Source organism: Grampus griseus, assembly GCF_964374135.1.
Source record: "Grampus griseus genome assembly, chromosome: 15".
Classification (NCBI taxonomy): Eukaryota; Metazoa; Chordata; class Mammalia; order Artiodactyla; family Delphinidae; genus Grampus; species Grampus griseus.
Window position 1 is genome coordinate 10,738,640 of NC_139009.1, and position 13,832 is coordinate 10,752,471.

A 13,832-nucleotide genomic window follows, 5' to 3' on the forward strand; every position below is an offset into this window, starting at 1 on the left:
AAAATACTGAACTGTTTCATGTGAAATTATAATAGTTCACCATACTCAATGTTAGCCAATGTTTTTAGTTTAAATTATCCTGCATTGCTAATTTTCATTTTAGAATGAGTATCGCTAAATCTTCACATTGTCTAGAAAATTTCTCTAATTTGAAAGTAAAGATTTTACTAAAGTACATTTGACATGGAATTTTTTTTTTTGCTATAAATCAAAATAAAGTAAAATAACTTTTATTCACATCTCCATTTCTAGTGCAAAAGAAGTCTATCAACTAAAAATACTAATTTTTCCTCTCATTGAATAACCAAATGATACTTCTTTTACACTGAGGCAGTCCTCAAGCAAGTCATATCTCCAACACCTCTGTGAATAAAATGTTTGCTTTTTTTTAAGTTAGAAAGCAGTTTTAAATATAAAAGTAAGCCAAAAGCTGGTTCTCTTGTTTCCTAGCCTCTCCCAACATAGACTCTCTATATTTGGACTCAGATGATGATACTCTGAAAGAATAATGAGAACAGATGGTTACCTATATATTTGCTAAATTGTCTATACTAATGCATGTTTCCAAAACATTTGATTTAATGGTCACCCTGGCTCTGACCCCAGCAGTCACCTGAAAAAGTTATAACATGAATTCTGCATTTTCACAAAAGTTGATACGTACAATGAAATTATTGGCAATTACCATGTGGAGTCTTCCTCACACAGTGACCATTCAGATCCTTCCAAACCTGACTTAAAGCCCCATGTCATTCTTCCACGGAATAAAAACCCAAAAGCTTTTTCTTGTTTTTAAAATAATTTTATAATACAGTAAGTTAGCTGATCCTTCCAACAGTTTTGTATGGAGAACTGCACAGGTATTTTTAACCTCAATCTACAGATGAAGAAACGGGCTTATCTGTCCTGGTAACATGGCTAGCAAGCAGCAGAGCTGATATATAATTATACTCAGATCAGGATGTTCTGAAGCTAGAGGACTCAGTAAGCTAGAGAAGCTCTGAATTATTTAAATTAGTAGTCTAACTGGGAGTTTGGCAATATTTTCTTGCCTATTTATAAAGAAAGGTTTTAAAAAAAACCAAAACCCTCTCAAACTCAAGACATCCATCTGTCATTATCTGACCTCACCACCTTCAATTCCTCTCCAGCCTTGGGGCCTCCCAGGCGCTCTGTGCATTCATCACTCCTGCTTCCACCTGGGGAACTTGGATCTGCTTCCTCTGCCTGGCACATTCTTTCTTCAGATACCTGCATGGCTCATTCTCTCATTTCTTTCAAATCTCTCAAATGTCACTTTTTGAGGGAACACACTGCGTAACTACCCCCCCCCCAAAGTAGCATATTCCCCCACCCCTATCTACCTCCCTCATCTTTATTTTCCTTCTTAGCACTTACAAGTACGTGACATACTGCATATTTGTTTGAGAAAACAGAAACTTATTTGTTCACTGGTTTATCCCCACTACGTAAAATAATACCTGATATAGAGTAAATGTACCGTACTTATTCAGTGAATGGATGAAATAATGAATGGATATACAAATGAATGAAGATAATTTATTTATAAAATCTTGTAACGCAGAACTATATTAAATATTCATGGAGTTACCATAAATTTTTGGCTGTTCTTTTTTTATTGGAGATAGATGTAAGGTTTAAAAAAAAGATCCCACCAAAAGGAAATCACTAAAAAAGACCCGGAGGTAGCATGTGTATTGACATTATGTTTCAACCGATGATGCCTTGCGGTTAGCTATGTGATTTCAATAAAGTCCCTTGTTTTGAGTCTCATTTTTCCTCGTCTGAAAATTGGGCTCCCAAAATGCCTGATGTCCCAGGAGTTCTAAGGAGGTGTCTGGAGGTCCGCAGCAGGGTAAATGGCTGCTTTCTTCTTTCTGAGTTATAATCTGAGTTTATTTGTAGAGAAGGTTTTGTGCTTAAAAAAATATTTTTTAAACAACTGAATGCTCTGTCTCCCAGCAGTGCCAATATTCCAGTTTCTTTAATTAACTGCAGTATAATTAATAACAAGATGATTCTCCCTTACATGAAATGCAGCCATATCATGAAAATGAAGAGATTAGGAAAAAGTGATTCATGTTTTCAATATCATTTAGATTTCTTTCTTTTCAGAAACTATAATAGCTTGTAAATTTTTAGGGCATGAACTGTATCATAAGGGAAGGAAAGAGAAACTAGAAACTATAAATTAGATCTCTCTCTGTTTGTTTTTATATTAGTATACAAATATTAGTTTCCATTTTAAAAAATGTGTTTGCTAATAAGTGTTTTGTACAATGCCCTTCTCACATGTACACAGAATTGTAAGAGTATGGCTTTGTCAGGAAACATTTTCTCCTGAATCCTCACTAATCATTTCAATTATTAGTAACTTATTTTTCAGAGTATTGACACCCGTGTTTAAAATACAAATGTGAAAAATGTAGTAACTTAACACAATTATCCATTTTGTGTATGGACACTTGCATACTCGCTTGTTATCAAAAAGGATGTCAAATTGTTATTACTCAGCTCTTAAGAAAGCAGTTTTAAATTCTATCGCTGTAGCTATGAAAGCTTTACCTTATTTGAGAAGAAAATGGGCCTAAAAATGAACTTGAGCACATGTTTTTTTTTTTTTAACACATGATAAAGAATATACTTTGTTGGATAATCATTATATACTCTGATATACAAGTGTTCATCTAGGACTTGTGTCCACATATTAAAATAACTAAATTTATCAAAACTTAACAAAATAACATAAGCTTATCTTGTTCATCATGTCTATAAGGCTTTAAAAATAAATTCTGGTAACTAAAACTCAAAATGAATTTTTGTATAAAGAAATATAAAAGGTAAACATATACAAGGAACTTCCAGCTTGGACAAAATGGCTTTGACCCATTTTTCCCTACTCCTCTCTGCTAAGCACAACTATAAACTATGAAAATAATGAGACACCAAATGAGAACTCTTAAAGGTAGGAAAAAAGAAAGCAAACTAGTTTGGGACCCTAGGACTTGAGGAACAATGCAGCAGGAGGGTATCTTGTGTTCCTTCACCAACAGAAGGAAGACACTTAGACCCAGTGTTTCCTGACTCCTCACCTAGAAACAGAAGACATCGCAGGTAAGGTCATTTCTCAGAATTCCAGAAGAAAGGGAGAAAGAAAGTGGAGCTGAAAGAGTATTTTAAGAAATAATATCTAACAACTTCTCAAATTTGGTGGAAGATATGAATCTACATGTTCAAGAAGCTGAGCTAACCCCAGAAAGGGTAAGTCCAAAGAAATCCATTCCAAGACACAACCCAATTAAACTCTTGAAAACAAAAGACAAGGGAAAATATCTTGAAAGCGCCCAGAACAACACATTACCTAAGAAAGAACAACAATTTGAATAACGGGATTAATCATCTGAAACGATGGAGGCCAGAAAGAAGTGGCACAATATTCTTCAAGTGTTAAAAGAACTGTCAATTGAAAATTCTATATACAGAAAAACTACCCTTTAGGAAAAAAAGGAAAATAAAAACATTTTCAGATAAGGAAAACTAAAAGAATCTGTTACCAACAGCCCTCATCTTAACAACTAGCTAAAGGAAGCTCTTCAAACAGAAAGGAAATGATAGAAGAAGGAACTTTGGAACATCAGAAGGAAGAACGTAGAATACAAAAAGCAGAAATATGGGTAAATACAATAGACTATTCTTTTTTATATAAATTTTCTAAATTATATTTGATGATTAAAGTAAAGATTATAACACCAACTGATAATCAAGGCAATGATATTTAAAAGCAGAAAGGTAAAGTGGCCCAAACAGAAGTGATAGTTCCACATTATACTCCAAGACAAGGAAGTCCACTCCTACCACTCTTATTTAGCATCATACTAGGAGCTCTAGCCACTGCAACAAGGCAAGAAAAATAAATAAAAGGCATACATATTAGAAAGAAAAAAATAAAGTTCTATTTGCAGATAACATGGTTGTCTACATAGAAAATTCAAGAGATCTACTTAAAAAAAAAAACAAAAAAACCCTAGTACTAATGAATGAGTCAGCAAAGGCACAGGACAAAATCAACACAGAAAAATCAACCTCATTTCTATATACTAACAATGAACAAGTGAAAACTGACAATAAAAACATAATACCATTTATAATTGCTTCAAAGAAAATGTTAAAATTTACATGTTCAGGATATATATCCTAAAAAAATATAAAATGCTGATGAAAGAAATCAATAAATGAAGAGATACAGTGTGTTCATGGATGGAAAGACTCAACCTAGTAAAGATGTCAATTCTCTCTAAACTGATCTACAGGTTTAATACAATGTCTATCAAAATCCCAGAACGGTTTTTTGTAGATTTAGACAAGCTTTTATAAAATGTAAATGGAAAGACATTCCCTAGAATAGCTAAAACTATCTTGACAAAGAAGAATAAGGTGGGAGGAATACCTCTACTTGATATTGAGATTTATTATTTAGCTACAGTAAGAAAGATAAGTGGTATTGGTAGAACGATAGAGACAAAGATCAAAAGAAAAGAATAGAGAACCCAGCAGCAAATATACCCAACTTATTTTTGACCAAGGGCATAAGCATTTCATTGGAGGCCAGATAGTGTTTTCAACAAATGGTGCTGGAGGAAATGGATATCCCTAGGCAAAAAAGGGAAATAAACCTCAACCCAAACCTTACACTTAATGCAAAAATTATTCAAAGTTGATAAGAGATTTAAATGTATTAAATGTTAAATGTAAAACTATAAATCTTTAGGAAAAAAAACATAAGAGAAAACCGTGAAGATCCAGGAATAAGCAAAGTGCCTCTGCTCACAAGACTTGGAGAAATGTGAGAAATCCATGGAGAATTGTCTCTCAGCAGTTTTTTGAGACGTTTACAACCCATCCTGCTGGGAAAGAGTCCAAGACTAGTCTATCTTAATGCCAAACTCTGTTCTTTAGAAAAGAGTATTAAGTGAAGGTTCCTAAACATGGTTTTCTAGATGACCAAAGAGTTAATACTTCTTCTTTTGAAGAGTAATATTTACTGTAAAATTTATTTAAGAAAATGATGACACACTAAGTTTAAAAAGGTACGTCTTTTGGGCTTCCCTGGTGGGGCAGTGGTTGAGAGTCCGCCTGCCGATGCAGGGGACACGGGTTCGTGCCCCGGTCTGGGAAGATCCCACATGCCGCGGAGCAGCTGGGCCCGTGAGCCATGGCCGCTGAGCCTGCGCATCCGGAGCCTGTGCTCCGCAGCGGGAGAGGCCACAACAGTGAGAGGCCCGCGTACCGGGAAAAAAAAAAAAAAAAAAAAAAAAAAAGGTACGTCTTTATAATTACACCCATATATACTAAGCCCCTATACCAGTGACTTGAGTTATTTTCACATATACTATGTATTCTTCTATCATTGATTTCAGCCCTTATAATAAGTTCCACTTATTACTTCTAGTCATTTTCAGTATTTTTCTTGGGTTTTCCAGAAATTAGGATGATACAATCTATAATAATGGTAATTTTGACTTTTTAAAAAGTTATAGCTCCTACTTCTGTTTCTTGTCTTGCTACATTGACTAGGATGCTGAAAAATAATAATGATATTGGGCATTCTTGTTTTGGTTTTAATTTTAGTGAAAATGCCTTCAAATTTTTAGTGTTAAAAAAGTCAGCTATAATTAAAATCCTAGTGATCAGCAGGGAACATGAAGCACAGCAAATGATCAATACACATTTTTTGGTAAAAAATATAATAAAAATATTGATGTTATCTACATACTTTCTATAAGATGGTTTTGTCCCAATATATTTTCATATCACAACTAGTAATAGTGCTCATTAATGGTAAAAAAAATTTAAACAACTTTCAGTTGAAGAAAATCACTATGTCATAAATCTGACAAATTATCTAAAAAAAAAATTTAGGAAGAGAAGTATTGCTCTGAGACAATAAAAGTTAAAGCAAACACATCTCAGAGGCTTACAGAGGTTGTGAGAGCATGTGATTTATATTAATATCATGGGAACTAAAATTCCCTAAAATACCCCAAAACAAGGCACCTGGCTGAGCATGAACGTGGACCTATGAAAGAACCAGATTCTCTCTTTTCTGAGAAGTACTGCAGTCCGTATTGAAATATATATTCCCAGTATCTAAATATATTTCATAAAAGTATAAGAGGTACAGAGAAATGACTTCAGTGTCCAAACAGAATATGAAATGACTACAGAATGTATTTTAAAGGAGAGGAAAAACTAACTGTAGGTGGCTGTCAAATGCTCCAACATACTTCATAAGGACTTCATAGCATACTTCATAACATACTACCATAAAGAGACTCTAAAATAAATAATAAAGGGCAATTCAATTAAATGTGCAGCTTTTAAAACAGTGTTGGTAAAGTCAGAGCAATACAGAAAAATGTTTATTTTGGAGACATTACTGGGCCTTTCTGAGGCTTAATTTCCTCTTTTGTGAGATGAAGATCCTTCATATCTATATCACGGTTGTGAACATTAAATAAGAGGATACAAATAAGATAGCCAGCAAGAGGCTGGCACAGGGTAGGCACACAATAATGATGGGTATTATTTATATTATCATCTATATAATATGCTAGACATAAAAAAACAGGAAGCTGGATGTGTGCCACGATTTCTTCTAACAAGAATTACGCCTATAGATTAGGCAGGACAGAAAAAGAATACAAAGAAACATGGCTATTTTAGGATAATGGAATCATGGGCTAACTTTTATCTCTTTTTAAAGTCTCATTTATTTGTGCAACAATTAGAGTATTTGAAATGACTCTTAAGCATGCCTTCCAAAGAGCAGTAAAAATAAAATTGAGAGAAATTGCTATCTTTTTTTCCTACACTTTGTTTTATCTTGTCCTTTTCCCCAGTGAAAACAAAAGGAACATGTATCTGTTTTAACACTTCTGTCCCTTCCCCAGTGAGCAGGGGGTGAAAATGTTCACTATTTTACAGGCACCATAGAGTTGGTGACGACTCCATACTGACACCAGTAACTAAGTATCACAGGATTTTAAAGGGCAAAATTCGAATGTGACTCAAACATAAGAATATTTCTTTCCCTTTTGTCTGAAACTGATGTTTCTCTCCTCATTGAACTGGGTGACTTTAGCCCTTGAGGTAAGTCAATTTGTCAAGCAGCTGCAGCCTCCTTATCAGACACAGAGTCACTGTCCTTGAAAAAGTGGACTGAGTCACTTATTCTCAGATGAGAACAGCTTTAACCTTAAATTTCTCTGAGGCTGCTTGAAAGTGAACATGACTGTCTTAAACTGAGGCACCTCTCCTGAAATCGGCACCTTCCTATAGGCATTGATAGCAGCTTACCTTATCTTCAGATATCTGTAAACATGAACAAGGTATTAATGCATATGAAAGTACTTTATGAATAGAAAACCATTACCAACATGTAGAGGATTATTACTGATAGTAGTATCATTAGTCACCATATTCCTATCCTGAATGTGAGTTTATGAGCTGTTCTAAAAGGCTCATATGATGACACCTGATTTAAAGTTACCAAGGCACTGTGCAACTCCATTCACGAACACAGTAAAGTGAGACTGAGTTTTCTGTACACAGGGCTTCAAAATACAAAACAAACAAAAATCCCTACTTCAATAGATATACAGAAATATGAAAAGGTAACAGAAATGATCTCTAGAATACTAGACCCTTGTATGTTACAGCTACTCCTTTTATAAGGTTTCTGGTGGCCAACACTGTCTGTTGTGTCCAGTGGGTCTAATCAAGCTCTCTGGTGAAGGAAAGTCAAATTTTTAGAAGACAAAGAAGTCATAAGCTTCTGCTGGACTTAGTCAGAAGCTGTTAGACTTAGCCCACCAATCTCAGCAGTGCTTAGACCAGTATCTGGCACACAATAAGTACTCAGTACACAGTATTATTACTATTAACTATAGTAACTGATTATTATGCTTAGATAAGAGAATATAAACAGAACGTAAATTACGATCATGTCCATTTCTGAGTATTTATAAGTTTTATTAAATAGAAAACATAAAATTGTGGAAATAGGACTAAAGTTTAAATACTAAAAGTAGGATAGCTATCTTCTAGGAGATTTTCCCATTTCTATGGCAGAGAACTAAAGAATAGATGTAGCTACTGAGAGAGTTTCATAAGTACTATATCTTGCACTGCTTATAATAAAGGCAAAATGTGTTGTTGAGACATCCTGAAGGTTCAAACAGCTTTCCCTAGCCCACGCGGAGGGAAGAATATCTACCAAAGAGAGGGTGTACGGATAAGGAAAAAAGAAATGAGAGACTGAATTATTTCCCACCTTTGCCTCTAGGTCTGGTGATGAGCACAAACATTTAGCCTCTGCTTCTCTCCTAAGGTATATTAGGAAAATGATATTGTATATCACTGTATATTTGTGAACTCCTCAAGAATAAATGGTTCTCTATTGCCATAAAAAGTCTCTCCTAGGGCACAGCAAACATGCCCTTGGGAGGGGGGGAAACCCAATGAAAGAATTAAGTTCCAAAGGGTTTTCCAGATGTTTGAGGCTGTATGTGCGGTGCATAAACACATAAACATACACAAAAAGCTAGCAAGCACACTTACGAGCCATGTTCTACAGCCTACTTAATTTATTGTATCTCAAAAGATAGAAATTACACAATAAAGCATTCCATAGTCACTCTCCGTAAGTGCTGTTGTAACTTCAATACATATTTCCACACGGCTAAATATAATATTTAATGAAAACATTTTTAAGTGAGACATATGAGAGGGGGAAAATACTTTGTTTTAAAATAAGAAGATTTGCCTTACAAATTTTTTCTCTAGGACAAATAATCAATCGCGCCATAAGGGTCTCCATAAATACACATGTTTACTTTAAAGAACTGCTATACAAGCCAATCTTTTAAGGCCAGACTTTGTTTTTTAGTTAATGTTGATACAGTATTAATAGAGTAAGTCATGGAGCTGGAAATGCTTGCACTGTAGTGTATCATTCAGACTCAGGTGGAATACCGGCCCTGCCACCTCATAGCTCTGCGACCATGTAAAAACACCCCACCAAGCCTTAGTGCTTTCATTTGTAAAAATAAGGTAATAATGCCTAACCTATCAGGGTACTTTGAAAATAATATAACATAACATAATATATAACATAATACAGGACAATATGCATACATACACACACACCTCTATAGGTATCTAACACTGAGTTAACACTGAGCCACTATGGCAGCCACAGTATTGGTAGTTCATTATTATACATCATTCTGCTATGTTTTAGCAGAGGTACTATAAAGATTTCCTAACTACTCTGAGTCTATTTGCTCATGTGTTGAATGGAATGATAAGATCACTTCCATCAAAAGGGTTATTATGATTTGTATCAGTTTCATAGTGATATCACAGGGAGACCTGCGTCAAAATCTTCCTGTGATTTAGGAAATTTCCTTTTTTTCTTGCAAATATGCTCATTTGACTGCCTTGATAATTATGTAAGCAACAAAATTCCTCATTAAAAAAATGGATCCATGACTTTGTCTTATAATCAGCTTCTCTACTGTTCTGTGTTTAATGACATGTTCTACCACTGACTCGTCCTTGACCAGAATCATGGAAGTCCACACCGAAACATCTTTTTTGCCAACACGGCTAATTTCAAATGTTGCATAATACAGAATTATCTATCCAGTATACATCCTAAAATTTATTCCAGTAACTGCATCTTTTAAAAATGTGATGTTGGGCTTCCCTGGTGGCGCAGTGGTTGTGAGTCCACCTGCCGATGCAGGGGACACGTGTTCGTGCCCTGGTCTGGGAAGATCTCACATGCCGCAGAGCGGCTGGGCCCGTGAGCCATGGCCGCTGAGCCTGCGCATCCGGAGCCCGTGCTCCGCAACAGGAGAGGCCACAATGGTGAGAGGCCCGCGTACCGCAAAAAAAAAAAAAAAAAAAAAAAATTTTAAAATGTGATGTTGTTTGCATATTGTGTTACACCAGGACATTCTGCTCATTTTGTCTGAAAACATTTTAAATATGCTAATATCCCCATGTAAACATCAACTGTAAACAATTGATTGCCATTTCTCTATGGACAAAATCTTCCACCTGTAGGGATGTAGGAAAACATACTTCTAGTAAATGTTTTTATTATTTATTCAAAAAAAAGGGTTATTATGATGTTCGAATGATAAGATACACATACAAAGCCTAATGTTTGGTTCATAGATGGCCCTAAAAAACATGAAAACTGATAGTATGTGAAGCATCTTCTCAGCTTAAGTAAAAACAGATTTCTGCTGTAATGACCAGAGTTTTTATTTTGAATCTATTTTTATTACAGTTAGAAGTTATCCAGAGAATTATGCGTAGTAGAAGAAAATGGTGGCCATTGAGTTATGTGGCCTCCTATATATTCTCTATATAGAATACCCACATATCCTCCAAAACAAAAAGAACAAGAATAAACTAAATAAAACCCATACATTCAGCACAATTACAGGCCAAGAGTGTCTAAACTTCAAAGTATCGTAAGTGAAAAAGGAAGCATGCCAAACTCCAAAGAATGTTCTCTCACATTCCACGTAAATGTGTCACATATTCAGAAAGTGGATCCATAATTGAAATAAACACGAACAGCAAAAACCATACAAATAGATATAAAATTAATCTCTAAGTGAATAAGCAAACCACAGTGGAGGTGGTGTGTGTGTGTGTGTGTGTGCGCGCGTGAAAAAGAGAGAGAGAGAAGGGGAGGGAGGGAGAGAGAGAGGGAAGAAGTAACCTTGAAAAAAGATTTCTGAGTACTATTACTCTAAGGCTAAAGACAAAAAGAGCTCTACACAAATATTCTAGCTAGTAAGTTGGCTGGAATTTCCAGAACTACTTTATGTGTACTCTAGGATTAAGCAAATAAATAAATACATTGTGGATAATGAGAGTCAAGTTTCTCACTGACAGAGAAAGGAGTTCACAAATAAGGAAAGAGAGAAAACTAAACTGTGTGGAATTGGATTGGAATTGGAAGAATCAATACAGACTCATGGTTTTGAAAATGAATATAGACAGACATAAAAATAGATGTAGACATATGTGTGCTCTGTCCCCTAAGAGGATCTAGAAACTATAATGCCACTGCATCAATGAGTACACCTAGCACCCGAGTCTTGGCTTCTAAATGTCACTCTTTATTTAAAAAATCAAGCTCTTTAAAGTCAATGACTGAATCCAGTTCCAGGCAGGGAAAGTGTAAGAGGGTCTCGAACATCTGTGGTTCAAACAGTGATGGGATGGGCACAAGTCAAAAGGATGCAGGAGAAGACCTGAGCAAAGCATTAAAATGGCGATAGTAATAGATTACAACCGCACAACAAAATGAGAATCCTTGAGCTTGTAGTGATGTAAATAAATAAATGAATGAATAAATACATACAGGGGAGAACAAATGATAAAAAATACCATTTGGGAGACACCACAGTGATCATTAACTCAGGCGACAGTCATCAATGCATGCTAAAATTAGCTGGTGAAAGTACGGCGAGAAACAGTCCTTACACAATCTCAAAGTACCTCAACACAAGACATGTATTAATCCCAAAGGGAAAAAAGGTAATTTTATATAGACGAAATATGGTTGACACCACCTCAATCAAGTGATCAAAATGAACACTGTCAGTAAAGGAACACAACAGTACTGTATATCTCCTAAGATAATGTAGTGGGAAGGACCCAAAATCACTTCTGTGGTATTCTCACCAAAAATGCACAACTTGGGCTTCCCTGGTGGCGCAGTGGTTGAGAGTCAGTCTGCCAATGCAGGGGACACGGGTTTGTGCCCCAGTCCGGGAAGATCCCACATGCCGCGGAGCGGCTGGGCCCGTGAGCCATGGCCGCTGAGCCTGCGCGTCCGGAGCCTGTGCTCCGCAACGGGAGAGGCCACATCAGTGAGAGGCCCACGTACCGCAGGAAAAAAAAAAAAAGCACAACTTGAATACACGAACAAAACTCAGACAAAGTCAAATTTAGTGGTATTTTATAAAATAATTGGCCAGTGCTTTTTAAAAAATGTCAAGGTCATAAAAGGGGGGGGGGGAAGAATGAGGAACTATTTCAGATTACGGGACCCTAAGGAGACATGGCATTAAGTGCAACGTGTGACCTGCACCGGACATGGATCAGAAAAAACCATTAGGGGGCCGACTGACAAAATCTGAATGATGGGTAAAAAAGATAAGGTATTGTATCAGTGTTAGCTGTAGTCATCTGAGATGGTAATATTTGGTGAACCAACATGAAGAATATGTAAAATTCTTTGTATAGTTGACATTTTTTTGGTATTAAATATAAAATTTTCAAAATGAAAAGTTAAAAAAATTAGAGAACTTACATCCAACTACCTCACATCCACACCACCCTCCGGTATTCAAACACTTGTACGTTTCCTGCTTCTTTCCCCCTATTTTTCTTCAACTTTTCCCTCTAATGCATTAGAGGAATGAAGAGACAATAGCAATGCAGCTCCTTGGGAGCACGACTGCTACTAAGCAAAGGGCACTTGGATATAACTGCCCCACTATAAACAAAGCCAACTGGGCTGAGCAGACCCCGGGGAAGGGTGCCCTGTGATGGAGTCAAAGCCATCCCCATGCAGTGACATTTACTAAACTCAAGTTTATTTCCCAGGAGGTGGTCGCTGTGAACTAAGGCACACGTAAGGCTATGAGGACAATCTGCCTGCGTGAAGGGGATAAACAGGGCCTCCCTATTTCACCCCCACTCCTCAAAAAAGTGCTGTTGAGATTTAAAACACACTACTGACAGCCCTGAACTTCGTGTCTTTCTCCACAAAACCGGGTTCTTCTGTATTTCCTAGCTAGCTAAGGAGCACCACTTCCTCCCTGGTAACTTTAGCAGAAATCAGAAAGGCACTGGACTCGTGTCTCATCCCCTGCACCCAAGCAGTCACTGAGTCCACTGGTAGAAACTCCTTCAGCTCTCTTTTCTATCCTCTTCCATCTTCGAAGCTGATACAAAGTTCAGGGCCAAGGTCAGGCAACCTGACCACAGCCTCTGTCCCCTAACTGGTGCCCCTCCAGTCCCGTGTTCACGCAGAGGTCAGACGGCTTCTCCTAAAGCCCGGATCTGATCACGCTGCTTCTTGGGCACCAATTTTCCGGGAGGCCTTAGGGTCACTGGGGTAAAAGCTGAGCAGGACACGGGGGCGGCTCCACCGTCGGACCTGCTTCTCTCCAGTTTCATCTCCCAGTGGCTCCTGCTTCCACACCGTACACCCAGCTGTGCTGAACTCAGTCAAGAATGCCCTCCTCAGAGCAGTCTTCCTCACCACCTCCAGACAGAACAGCTGCCTGCCCTCCTGAGCCCACGCAGCGTGCAGACTTTTACCACAGCACCGAAGCACTTAGAGGACTTGCTTCTCTGCTCACAAATCTACATTCTCCGTCGGACAGGAGTCCCCACGCCAACAGCGCCCATCTACCTGGACCGGCGTCAGAGCTCTGCACGTGCGATTCCATGTAACCCTCACACATATTATTCCCATTTTACACATGAGGAAACTGAGGTTGTAAGAGGGTCAGTAACTAGTTCAAGTCCCCAGAGCTAGTCAGTGGTGAAACTGGGATTTGAATGCAGGTCTACCTGGTGAAGAGCCCAAACGCTTTACTACCATTTGCTTTGTCTCTTTTTCTAACCCCAGAGAGTAGCACAGTGAAAGGTGCATAATCGACGCTTGAAGAATCTTCGATGAATATTTCACATAGCGTACAGTTCAAACA

At 37.3% G+C, this 13,832-nt stretch overlaps 1 protein-coding gene across 2 annotated transcripts in view; it reads right to left on the minus strand.

Annotated features, from left to right (window-relative positions):
• The window catches only part of NBAS (NBAS subunit of NRZ tethering complex), a 341,832-nt gene that overhangs the window by 27,989 nt on the left and 300,011 nt on the right, over window positions 1-13,832 (minus strand). The window lies entirely within an intron of this gene.